This window comes from Barbus barbus (genome assembly GCF_936440315.1).
Source record: "Barbus barbus genome assembly, chromosome: 38".
Classification (NCBI taxonomy): domain Eukaryota; kingdom Metazoa; phylum Chordata; class Actinopteri; order Cypriniformes; family Cyprinidae; genus Barbus; species Barbus barbus.
Window position 1 is genome coordinate 27,690,488 of NC_136716.1, and position 12,197 is coordinate 27,702,684.

The 12,197-nt window shown below is 36.4% G+C and overlaps 1 pseudogene across 1 annotated transcript in view; it reads right to left on the reverse strand.

The window, feature by feature from the left end:
• Positions 1–12,197, reverse strand: part of LOC306857497 (formin-2-like) — a 62,307-nt pseudogene that overhangs the window by 7,404 nt on the left and 42,706 nt on the right. Inside the window, exons 19-21 of the transcript in view lie at positions 9,987–10,079; positions 6,516–6,567; positions 6,015–6,164 (exon numbers count right to left, since the gene is read on the reverse strand). The product of the transcript in view is annotated as a formin-2-like (transcript). The remainder of the gene's footprint in view (positions 1–6,014; positions 6,165–6,515; positions 6,568–9,986; positions 10,080–12,197) is intronic.

Below are 12,197 nucleotides of genomic sequence, written 5' to 3' on the forward strand. Positions count from 1 at the left end.
TCACTTATCATCTGAAAGTGAAAGTTTATGCAAATGAAATAAAAAAAAAACTTATTTTAATTTATATATATATATATATATATATATATATATATATATATATATATATATAGGTTTCATAAATATAGACTGTTTTTTGAGCATTCATATATGAATTTAAAGGAATTTAATTAAATTCCATTCATTCCAAAGGGGTTCATGCTGATAATTCTCACATGACATGTTCTTGTAAATGTCATACTATCATAAATCAAACAAGATTTCTCATAAACATTGAAAAAATATATAAATATTTTGCATATTAGTTTTAGTGTGTGGTTCATGTGTAATTTGACATTTCCAAGAACTTTTATTTTTAATAAAAAAAAAAAAAAAAAAAAAAAAAAGTGACACTGCAACATTTCCCTCACTCACTCATTAATGAGAAGCTGTTAATCAAATACAATATGGATTTAGTTGAAAAAAAAATGTAAGTTACAACTGGAATGTGGAACTAGAAAGATTCTGAATGCATTGTAAGGGTTAATGGCTGATTCAGGTTTAGTGTTTTGCAGTGATATTTAACTTCACATCGAGTCTGTTTTCCAGCACTGATTTTATATTGTTTTATAGGGGCCAATTAAAAGGGCTGTTTGTAATAAAGGACGTGATATGAAAGACAAGGCCCGTTTGTACATCTGGACGGGCAGAAGAGCTCGACTTTTTATACGGTATGGAGTTTCATGCCTTGCACTCCGGAGGCCGTGCGCTTGATGGATCCCAATTGCCTGAAATTGCTTACAAATTAGGGAGCAGAAATCACCATAGGCTGTGAAATGCTGCTCATGTAGGCGACTCCCCGTGATTTAGAACAGAACGTCTACAGGGTTAATTCTGTATTGCTTTAAGAAATCTGAAACAATTGATGCTTTTAACCCTCATAATGCATTACTACAATCTGTTCTATTTTCACATTCCAGGTCCATTGGGAGCCAAAGAGTCGTTATTTTATACAACCATCATAATATTTTTCAGCTAAAACCTTATTGTATTTGATCAGCAACTTCTCATTAAAGAGTGAACGTGAAAAACATTACTGCATTACTGCCCTTTTTTGGCGATTAAAACTGAGAAATTCTTTGAAATTTCAAATTACACTTGAAACAAACAGCTATGATGCAAAATAAAAAAAGTAATAAATACATAAAATAAGGAATTATAAAGAACATATTATAAAAATATACATAAAATGTAAATAAAAACAAACAACCTGAGAATTACCAGTATTAACCCAATTGGAACGAATAGAATTTAATTAAATTCCTTTGAATTTATAACTCATGATTGTTCAAAAACAGTAAAAATTTATGAAACCTATATATTTCTAACAAAACAAATACTTCTCTGAAAAGTTTTCAAACAAAATAAATTCATTTTACTTGTATAAATTGGTTCATCAAAAAACGCATCAACAAAACCTCAAAAGTGTGTGATATGAAGGAAAGATGAAATATATTTTATAAGACGTTCTCACAATAATATAACTTCATAGATACTTTTACAAAAGTATTTTTGACACCAAATGACCAAAATGTGTAACTTTTTTTTTTTTTGTAAAAATAATGTAATTACATAAATTCATGACTTTTTTACAATTATTTTTAAAGTATTTTTCTGAGGGTCTTAAAGCATTTGCTAAGTTTTGTTTATTGTATATGCATCTCTTCTGGGTCAAAATGGGCCCGAATGCACTGAGAGATAAAAAAAAGAAAAATTATTTTTTTTTATTTCAGTGTCAACTAGAAGAGCACAACTGGCAGTACATGTTCTGTTTTGAAACACTACGAGTCGCCTACATAAGCAGCGTTTTTACTCCCTTCTGAATCAGTGTTTCTCCAGCGGTTCGTCTCGCGCTCTGGAGGCCAGAGGCCACGCGCCTGATGGATCAGAATTGCCTGAAATTGCTTACAAATTAGGGAGCAGAAATCAGCATCATCCGTGTGCCGTTCCCACATGCAGAGAGCAAAGGAAATATAATAAAAGGGCCAGAGCTAAAAGGCCGTAATCTGCATCTGAGAGGCGAGCGGTGCTTCAGAAGAAACCCGATCTGAGTGCAGCGTTTCGGGACAGATGTAGAGATATACGCGGCTCGTCCTCATGAATTATGTAAAAGCGTCTCCAGCGATGGGCTGAAGGGGATCGTTTGTATTTGTTGACTCTATCGCGACGCAGCATCGCACCACTGGAAGCTAACGGGTATTCTTTTCATTAGCGGGGTTAAACAAATAGACATGGTTGATTTGACGCACTCTCGCTTTTAGAGTGAATCTTAATGTGGCCGATATAATCTAATATTAAACACATGGCACAGGTTATGGGAGAGTTAGAGCAAGGCCCCAAACATTCATACAGCACAGATGAACTGGTTTCGGACCGTCGTTTTTACGTTTGTTTTCCAGTAATGATTATCCAAACATTCTTACAGTAAATCAAGATACATGTACTTGAAATGCAAAATATCTGCCATTGGAGGCAGAAAAATAAATCCGCTTTCTCTTTGAATTCAGTTGATTTTTTAGTTTAGATATTAGTTCATGCTTTAATCAAACGCACTTCAGTTTGATCAGTTTCTCAGAAAACAAGACTTCTTATCTCACGTCATTGTGCATCTCCAGGAAATGCATTTTGATTGATAAATGTTTAGATGGAAAGCAATTCAATCTTTTATCAGCTCGTTTTCTTTAAATCAACAGATTTTGTGCCTTGTTTTTGGAGCCGATTGAATGTAGGCCTCACTGATTTGAGCTTAATTGCCAAAATGATCCACAAATAATGCTTTATTCACTCTAAAACTGAGGAGCATGAGCTCAGATCAATGAGGCCTATGATCAGTCAGTTTCAGAATTAAATACAAAACCTGTGCTAACAAAAGAAAACAAGTTGACGAAAGATTGAATCCAAGACAAGAGGGTAATAGAAAAAGATAAATAAGAAAAAAATGCATGTATTAATACAAATAATATTACTAATGATAATAGTAATTTGCATAATTTTAAGTCATCCCTTGGAAGTTTGTTAAGGCCACTGATTGAGAAACACTGGTCTTAGACATTTTCTGTTTGGACATATTAAAGAATCAATTGACCCTAGACAGCAGAGTAGATTAGCTTCGGTGAACTTGGAAAACAGTGTATTGACATCTTTCTGTGCTTGAAACTAGATACCTTCTGATGTTCATGTTTATTTCACAAAACTAAATTTACTGTTTGAATATCTTAAAAAAATGACAAACATTTGAAAGCTGAGACTGTTTCATATTAGAAGTAACCTGCTCGGTCTTTTCTGTCGGTGTTGTTTCCTCTTTGCTCCACAATGTATTTTTCACTGCATGAGAACGAGATGTGTGGTGTGAGAGCGGACGGATGTCTTTGTGAAGGGACAATTGTGAAAGAAATCAATCAATTGTTGATCGTAAAAATATCAATAGAAAAGGTAAACCTGATTAAAATTACTATTATAGTCAAACAGTGTAATTGTGCTTATTTTATGTTGATGAATAACAATAAAAAGTTAGAAAATGATTAGCAGTTAGGGTTAGCAGTGTTGTGTGGTGATCAGGATTACACAACTGCATTCCCTATTGTTCTGTCACACACTCTCGGTCTTTCTTTCTCTCACATGTTTGTTTGGCTATCTTAGTGAGGACATTGCTTGGACTTGCACTGATTTTCTATCAGGTTATTAATGATATTTTATCAGCTAGCCCAACCTTACACCATCATCATCTTCTGGCTGATTTATAAGCCTTTTTAACTAGTGAGGAGCAGTCAGATGTTTCACTAGTGGGTTGTCAAAGTATTTCACAATAGAAGTGAGGACAGTTGGTCCAAAACAAGCACACTCACACGCTCTCTCTCTCACACACACACACACACACTCTCTCTCACACACACACACTCTCTCTCTCTCACACACACACACACACACTCTCTCTCACACACACACACTCTCACACACATTACTCTGGGAGATTCATCGGCGAGCGGCAGCATCTAATTCGAGGAATGCTGTTCCGTCCACTTCTCCGTGTCAGAACAAAGCTTTGCTCATCACTCACTGGAGCTGTAACGCATATATTCCCAGCGTCTGAAGCAGATTTCAGAGCAGAACGCGGCTGTCCCATGATGCACCTGTGTCCGGCGCTCCGGTATCTGAGGTGAAGCCGCATTAAATCACGCAGCTGCCAGGAGCTCACCGCGCTTCTAAACACACGACGCTCAGAAACAGCCATCGATGTTTTCACAACACTTGAGAGTGAATCTTCCGATCAGAGCGCTTCATAAATCAGCAGGAGAAAGAAAGAGCCCGGGGTTTATTTTGCTTGTAAGTCTGTGTTCACACAGGCCGGCTGTTTCTATCACACCAATGAAGAGAATTCGGTGAGGCCAGGATAATAATATAAAATAATAATACACAAATAATGTTAGGAGATTCATGTTTTAACCCTCAGAATGCATTCAAAATCTGTACACTATTTCCATATTCCTGGTGCATTTGGACCTGAAGAATAACTTTTTTTTTAAGTCATAATTTTTTCAACTAAAAGCATATTGTATTTGATCAGCAATTCCTCAATTAGTGAAAGTGAAAAACTTTCAAAGTTTTGAATGTTACCCTGTTATTACTGCATTTACACTTAGAGAAATTAGAAATTAGTTTGAAATTTAAAATTACATGAGAAACACAAAAAAACTATGCAAAAAATTATATATTAAAAAATTATATTCAATATTGATGAGAAATCTTATTTGAATATATCACTGTCATTTATTACAACATATCTGAGAAGTACCAGAATTAACCCCATTGGAATTAATGGAAATCATTTTTTTAATTTATAACTTATGATTGCTCAAAAAAGGCCAAATTTATGAAACCTACATATTTCTAATAAACAAAAAACAACAACAAAACCCAAATAATTTTACTTGGATAAACTTTCAGTTTAAGATGAAAATGTGATCGGTTTTTCATGCTGCAGTCGTTCATCAATAGATGAAACATTCCTGTTCAAAAGCAAAATTCAGTCCAAAAGTGAGAGAGAAATACAGTATTTTATGCAAGTTTAATATAACTTAATTAGATAATTTTATAAACAATTTTTGACACCCAATGGTGCTCCATACAGAGCTCGATCAAAAATGACCTGAACACAAAAATGATTACATCTCTTTAAAAAAAAAAAAATAAAAAAAAAAAAGCATATGAAAAAAATGATGTTTATTTTGAGGGTCTTAAAGCATTTGCAAGGTTTTGTTCCATTACTAAAAATTATGTTTTTTTGTGTTTGTTTTTTCTAGAAATATATATTTTTAAATCACTTTAGGATCAAAACAGACCCAAATGCATTATGATGGTTTAAAATGAAATGGACTGAATGTAGAACTATAAAATAATACTTTAAATATGAAACTAAAACCAGGTGGTGACAAATAAAAGTGAATTGTCTTATATAGTGAATCATTGATTTACAAGTTCAACCGATTCATTCAAAACTGATTCATTTAGGAATGAAGCAAAGAGACCTGCTGATTTTGAAACCACATACTAGTATACTATATTCTTGCAACAAACAAAAAAAAAGCAGTAAGACTAGTATACATACTTGTATGCAGTTTAAGAATAAGTCTTAAATTGAATCACTGACTCATTTCAACTCATTCAAACACAATCATTCAAGAGCGAAACACCAGTGTTGATCGGTGATGCAATGACTGGTGAAATAGTGCAATATCATAACTGCGTCTGAATTGAACAACATATATTTTAGTTATTATATACCAATGTATAAAGTATAAAACAGTGATCTTAGAAGGAGACAAGCCTCAAGCCTGCACCAGTATTTTTAAAGCAGACTGTCGGACCAAAAAGCATCCAGCATTCCTGAGCGATTACGGTCCAGCGCCGCTCCTGATCCTGGACTAAACAACAGCGGTGTTATGGAGGAAAGAGCTGCAACGTGTTTGTTGACATACCTCTCCTGCAGGATGATCTTGTTCTCCTTCTTCCAATTCTCTTTAAAGTCTGTGGAGAACTCGTGCCAAACGGTGAAGAAGGTGTTGGGCGAAGCCTCTTTCTCTCCGCTCTTGGCCTTCACCGAGAAGAACACGCAGAGCTCCAGGAACCTGCGACACAAACCATCATAAACTGAGCTTTCGGAGCGAAACGAGTGCTTTCCAGATGCTGGAGATCACACAGCTCATCTGAACGGAGCAGAACAGCATCATTTGAGTTCATGTGTTCTCCTCCTAGAAATCCCACATTCATGAGCGAAAGATCACAGAGGGGTGAAGATGCAGGACTCTTTTCATGCCAGAACACCTAGAAACCTCATCACAACTGACCACAGCATCACCCTGAAGCATTATATTTAATCCTTTTAGATGCACAATATAAACCCTGCAGCTTTAAGCAATAGAATTGTGCATTTTGTGTCTGTGTCTCTTCTAAAAAAAGTAACAGCAGAAATGCCTTACATTTTGTGGGTGTCACCGAGTTGCTTCTCTTGACTTTCCAGCTCCGTTTTTGCTGTAAGTAAAAAAAAAAAAAAAAAAGCCATGTAAATTTACGGTTATAAAATAGTTATTTATATAGCGCTTTATACTATACAATAAAATACAGACCGTTTCAAAGCAGCTTCACAAAAGTAAAAATGAAAAGGAAGTGTTAATGCTGCAAAATTAATTATGAAACATTCACACAGAAGACAATAGACTGCTGCATTTCCACAGTTAATAACTTCATAAATAACTTTATATTTTTGGGGTTTAAAATTTTCTACTGTACGAGTACACTTTTAGAAATGTACATATTGCATATATAATAACATTGCAATAATTTTATATACAAAATAGTTTAAAAAACTAAATATAAAAACATAGGTAAAAGATGAAAAACTGGCATTAAATAAAGGTAAAAAATAAATGTAACTTTAAAGTTAAGAACTTCTAAAAGTACACATGCACAAGTACATGATTGATAGAGATAGATAGAGAGATAGATAGAGCGATAGACAGAAAGAGCGATAGATAGAGCGATAGATAGATATAGATCAAGTAATAGATATATAGATATAGAGCGATAGATCTAGAGTGATAGATAGATAGATGATAGAGCGATAATTAGATGATAGATAGAGCGATAGACAGACAGATAGAGCGAAAGATGATCGATAGACAGAGCGATAGACAGACAGAGCGATAGACAGACAGATAGAGCGATAGATGATAGATATAGAGCGATAGATGATAGATATAGAGCGATAGACAGATAGAGCGATATATGATAGATATAGAGCGATAGACAGATAGAGCGATAGACAGACAGATAGAGCGAAAGATGATCGATAGACAGAGCGATAGACAGACAGAGCGATAGACAGACAGATAGAGCGATAGATGATAGATATAGAGCGATAGATGATAGATATAGAGCGATAGACAGATAGAGCGATATATGATAGATATAGAGCGATAGACAGATAGAGCGATAGACAGATAGACACCACATGGGTGGTGGTGGCGCAGTGGATAAGACACATGCCTTTGGTGTGAGAGACCCGGGTTCGAATCCACTGTGAGACACCAATGTGTCCCTGAGCAAGACACTTAACCCCTAGTTGACACTTAACCCGTGCGACCTCTGACATATATAGCATAGACGGACAGACACAGATAGAGCGATAGATGATAGATATAGAGAGATAGATGATAGATGGAGTGATAGACAGATAGAGCGATAGATAGACAGAGCGACAGACAGACAGATAGAGCAACAGACAGATAGAGCGATAGATGATAGATATAGAGTGATAGACAGATAGATAGACAGAGCGACAGACAGACAGAGCAACAGACAGATAGAGCGATAGATGATAGATATAGAGTGATAGACAGATAGATAGACAGAGCGACAGACAGACAGAGCAACAGACAGATAGAGCGATAGATATAGAGTGATAGACAGATAGATAGACAGAGCGACAGACAGACAGATAGAGCGACAGACAGATAGAGCGATAGATGATAGATATAGAGTGATAGACAGATAGAGCAATAGATAGACAGATAGAGCGACAGACAGACACAGATAGAGCGATAGATGAGAGATAGATGATAGATGGAGTGATAGACAGATAGAGCGATAGATAGACAGAGCGACAGACAGATAGAGCAACAGACAGATAGAGCGATAGATGATAGATATAGAGCGATAGATAGACAGATAAATGAAAACAATGATCGTGGAATTTATTTAGTTTTTTCTGATTGGTTAAAGCAGTACTTTGGCGGCACCCTGAGCTCTGATTGTTTATCTGACCACAGCATGCGGTCCAAAGACGTGAGAAGAGAGAGAAGCATGGCTTTGAAGTCACGCAGTGATGTCTGGGTTAGCTACATACTGATTAATCTAATATAGGATGCGTTGGGATATTAACATTTATTAACATGCTGAATGTGCTGCATATTACCAGTGTTTAGTTTCACGCTCAAATGCAATGCCCGATATGGAGTTAGAGGCGGTCATATTGCTTTGAGAATTTGTTTTATTTTTTATACTGATGTTGTTATAATAAATCAGCTCAAATTAATGTCTGTGGTTGATGACAGAGATGTCAATCACTCACTCTCTCTTATATGATGTTCAGTTGTAGTAACGGTGTTAAAAGCATCACACCATCAATCTCTAATGCCTCAGCAGTGACATATAAAGAGAAATATAGCTCTTATCTTCAGCAGCAACGTATGAGAAACAGACAAATGAACAGGAAACAGAAAGAAGCTGCTGCTTTTGATGTGAAACATGAAAGAGCTTCAGATCAGAACAGAGTTCAGCTCAAACCGAAATCATTTACTCGTCTTCTCGACACACAGATCAGCAGAATCTACTGCAGATGAAGAGAGTGCTGCACAAAACCTTCATTATGGATCATGACAGCTGCGAGAATTAATGAGATCTACAGCGTCAGAAGGATAAATGCATGATCAGTTTGTGTTTTAGCTGAATTATTCCTGTAATGATTGAACGACGTTCACTGATTCACTGCTGAAGACTTTTACTCAAACATTTTGTGATCAGACAAAACACTGATCTACAGGGTCAGGAAACAAACAGACCCTCACAAAGGTTAAAGATGAAGAATTCAATTCAATTTATTTACATATATATACATATACACACACCCATACATACACACCCATACATACACACCCATACATACACACACATACATACACACACATACATACACACACATACATACACACACACACACACACACACACAAATTACATTTGTATCTTTATGAAATTGTCTCTCTTTCTGGACAGGCTTCCTCAGAAGTGCAGGGGTCAGCAGGGGTCATGACTCAAGATGCTCTTTGACAAATTGAGACCGGCAGTGGTTAAGGGTTCGACACCATGAAAAACCACGAACCCCCCTCAAACACAAACGTGTGTGAAAGTTAGAGAGAAAGTGTGTGTGTGTGTGTGTGTGAGTCAGAGAGGCAGTCTGTGCCAAACTGAGTGCATAATGTGTTTGTTTACATGTGTTTGAAACTGTATGGAGAAAAAACTGATGCTCTGCATCTCTGCAACCAGACTGATCAGTGTGGAGGAGCTTTCTCTGAACTAATGCATTCACATACGTGTGTGTGTGTGTGTGTGGGCAGACCTCTGGTCCAGTGGGTCAGAGACTCGGATTAATGCGAGTCCGGGTCAGCAGAATCTCATGCTCGCGGCTCTAGAGGTCACGATGCATTAGCAAACCTGCTTCGCCACAAACCCTGTGATTTCCCCCGCCGAATCAAGCAGATTCTCAGGAGAGACGCAGGAGGAATCCCAGGAATTCCCTCGTTTAATTGACACCAGTCACACTTCAGTGAGTCTGAGAATCCTGAAGGAAAACCCCATCATTCCCACGCTCACCGCACCATCAGACCCACTCACCTTCACTCACAAACGCCTCCATCTTTTCTTTAAACGGCTGCAGATGCTCTTCAGTCGAGACCGAGCACACCTTCTCCACCTCCGCAGTGCATGCTGGGAAACAACATTTACATTCAGAAAACAACAATCAAAAATAACAATCGTTCCCACATGGAAATGACACACACTGGGCCTCATTCAAACACAGAAAAATGAGTTCATTCATACAGAAAGTGGAATTTAGGACTTTATGAATTGATTCTGCTTGTTTCATGAACGAGGTCCTTCATATTTACATAAAAAATAGCATTTATAAAATAAAAAATACAAAATGTAAAAACCAAGCAGTAAATCAGTATATTATTATGATTTCTGAAGATCATGTGACACTGAAGACTGGAGTAATGATGCTGAAAATACAGCTGCAGATCACAGAAATACATTACAGTTCAACACATTCACATAGAAAACAGCTGTTTTACATTATAATTTCACAATATTACTTTTTTTTTATCAAATAAATCCATCCTTAAAATATTAAACATGGAAATTACACTGGACCTCATTTATGAAACAACAACAAAAAACAAAACAAAAAAAAAGGGTAATTTTCTACAGAAATTTAGGGCACTAATTAAAAAAAAAAAACAATTAACCATGATTTTCTGAAAAACTGCTTTGAAACAATGTTTAATGTACAGTATATAATATTAATATATTTTAAAACTTATTATATAAATTATATTAAATAAAAACTAAATATATATTATTTATATTAAACAGAAACTGTAATTTATGATTTGCACAAATGTATTCTGATCGTGTTTCATGAATGAGGCCCCCCCCCATACTTGCATTCAAAATGGCATTTATTTCTTAAATTAAAAACACAAAATACTCCGTTCAAGCACACAATAACAATCTTGAATCAACCAGAAATGAACTTTTCTTTCAGAAATGATCACTGATGTGTAATTATTGAGGCATTCTGGGCCACACACACATTATTAATGTCATCTCCGTATCTGAAAGCACATGCAGTGATTCTCCAGACGGGTCAGAGAGCGGTAGTAACACCCTAGCAACTGCCCCAGACACCCTAGCAACCACATAGCAACACCTTAGCAGCCACCCAGAGTACCCTAGCAACCATTCTGCGGTCCTTAGCATCTATCTGTCTATCTCTGCTTTTACAATTACTTCAAACTTCACACTGTTTCAGACTGGAACTTTAATCTTTTTCAAACGATCTGGTCCGGCTTTCTCAAGCCAACTTAAAAGGTTTGTCTTTACAAGCTTTTTATCCAGACGGGTCAGAGAGTGTTTTGTGATTCTCCTGACCGATCTGGACATCTGCAAACCTCATCAGTCCTGACATCAACCGGACAGAAGCGAAACAAACCCCTCTAAACACAAACCAAACTAAAGCCTGTGTGGAGCGGATCTGGACGAGTAAGATCTGTGTGAACCTGCTGCTTCTTAAACTTCACCAGAAAGAGAGTCAAAGAATCAAGCTGTTCAAAGAGCGAAGCAGCAGAATGTGTGGATAAACTCCGGATTAGACGAATCAAACACATTAACCTGTGAACTCCGAGATTACAGAGAGCGAGGGGACAATCTTTACTTCCTTCCCAATCTTTCATTTTTCTGCTCAGACACGCAGCAATTAGTCCAATTACGCTCAGGGGAAACAGTCTGGGCAGAAGCGATTAGAGCGCCGGGTTCACCTCTATCTGATCGACTGGAGAAATGAATCATTACTTCCACCAGTAACACAGAGGAGAGCTGAGGAAACAGCAGATTTTCCATTTACACTGGTGTTTGACAATTCAGGATTAGTGTTATAGGTGTTCTGGGTATTTCCATAATTCTGTCATATTCTGATCTCTCGTCAATTCACAGTTCACATTATGACAATACTAACAAATAAATCTTAAACTTAAGATTCGCTATACAGTATTTGTATATAAAAAGGGTAAAACATGCCTTTGAACAACAAAACAAAACCTGCCTTTAAAAATTAAATTATACTTTTATAATTATGATAAAACAAAACTAGTCATAAGGGTCAATTTCATGAAATTGAGATTTATACATCATCTGAAAGCTGAATAAATAAGCTACAGTGACGCTACAGTGGCCGTCACTGCGAGGAATGATTAATTTGATCAAAGTTCTTGTTGATTTGACATCCTGTTGTTATATATAGACCGTAAAACAATCTTTTTTGAA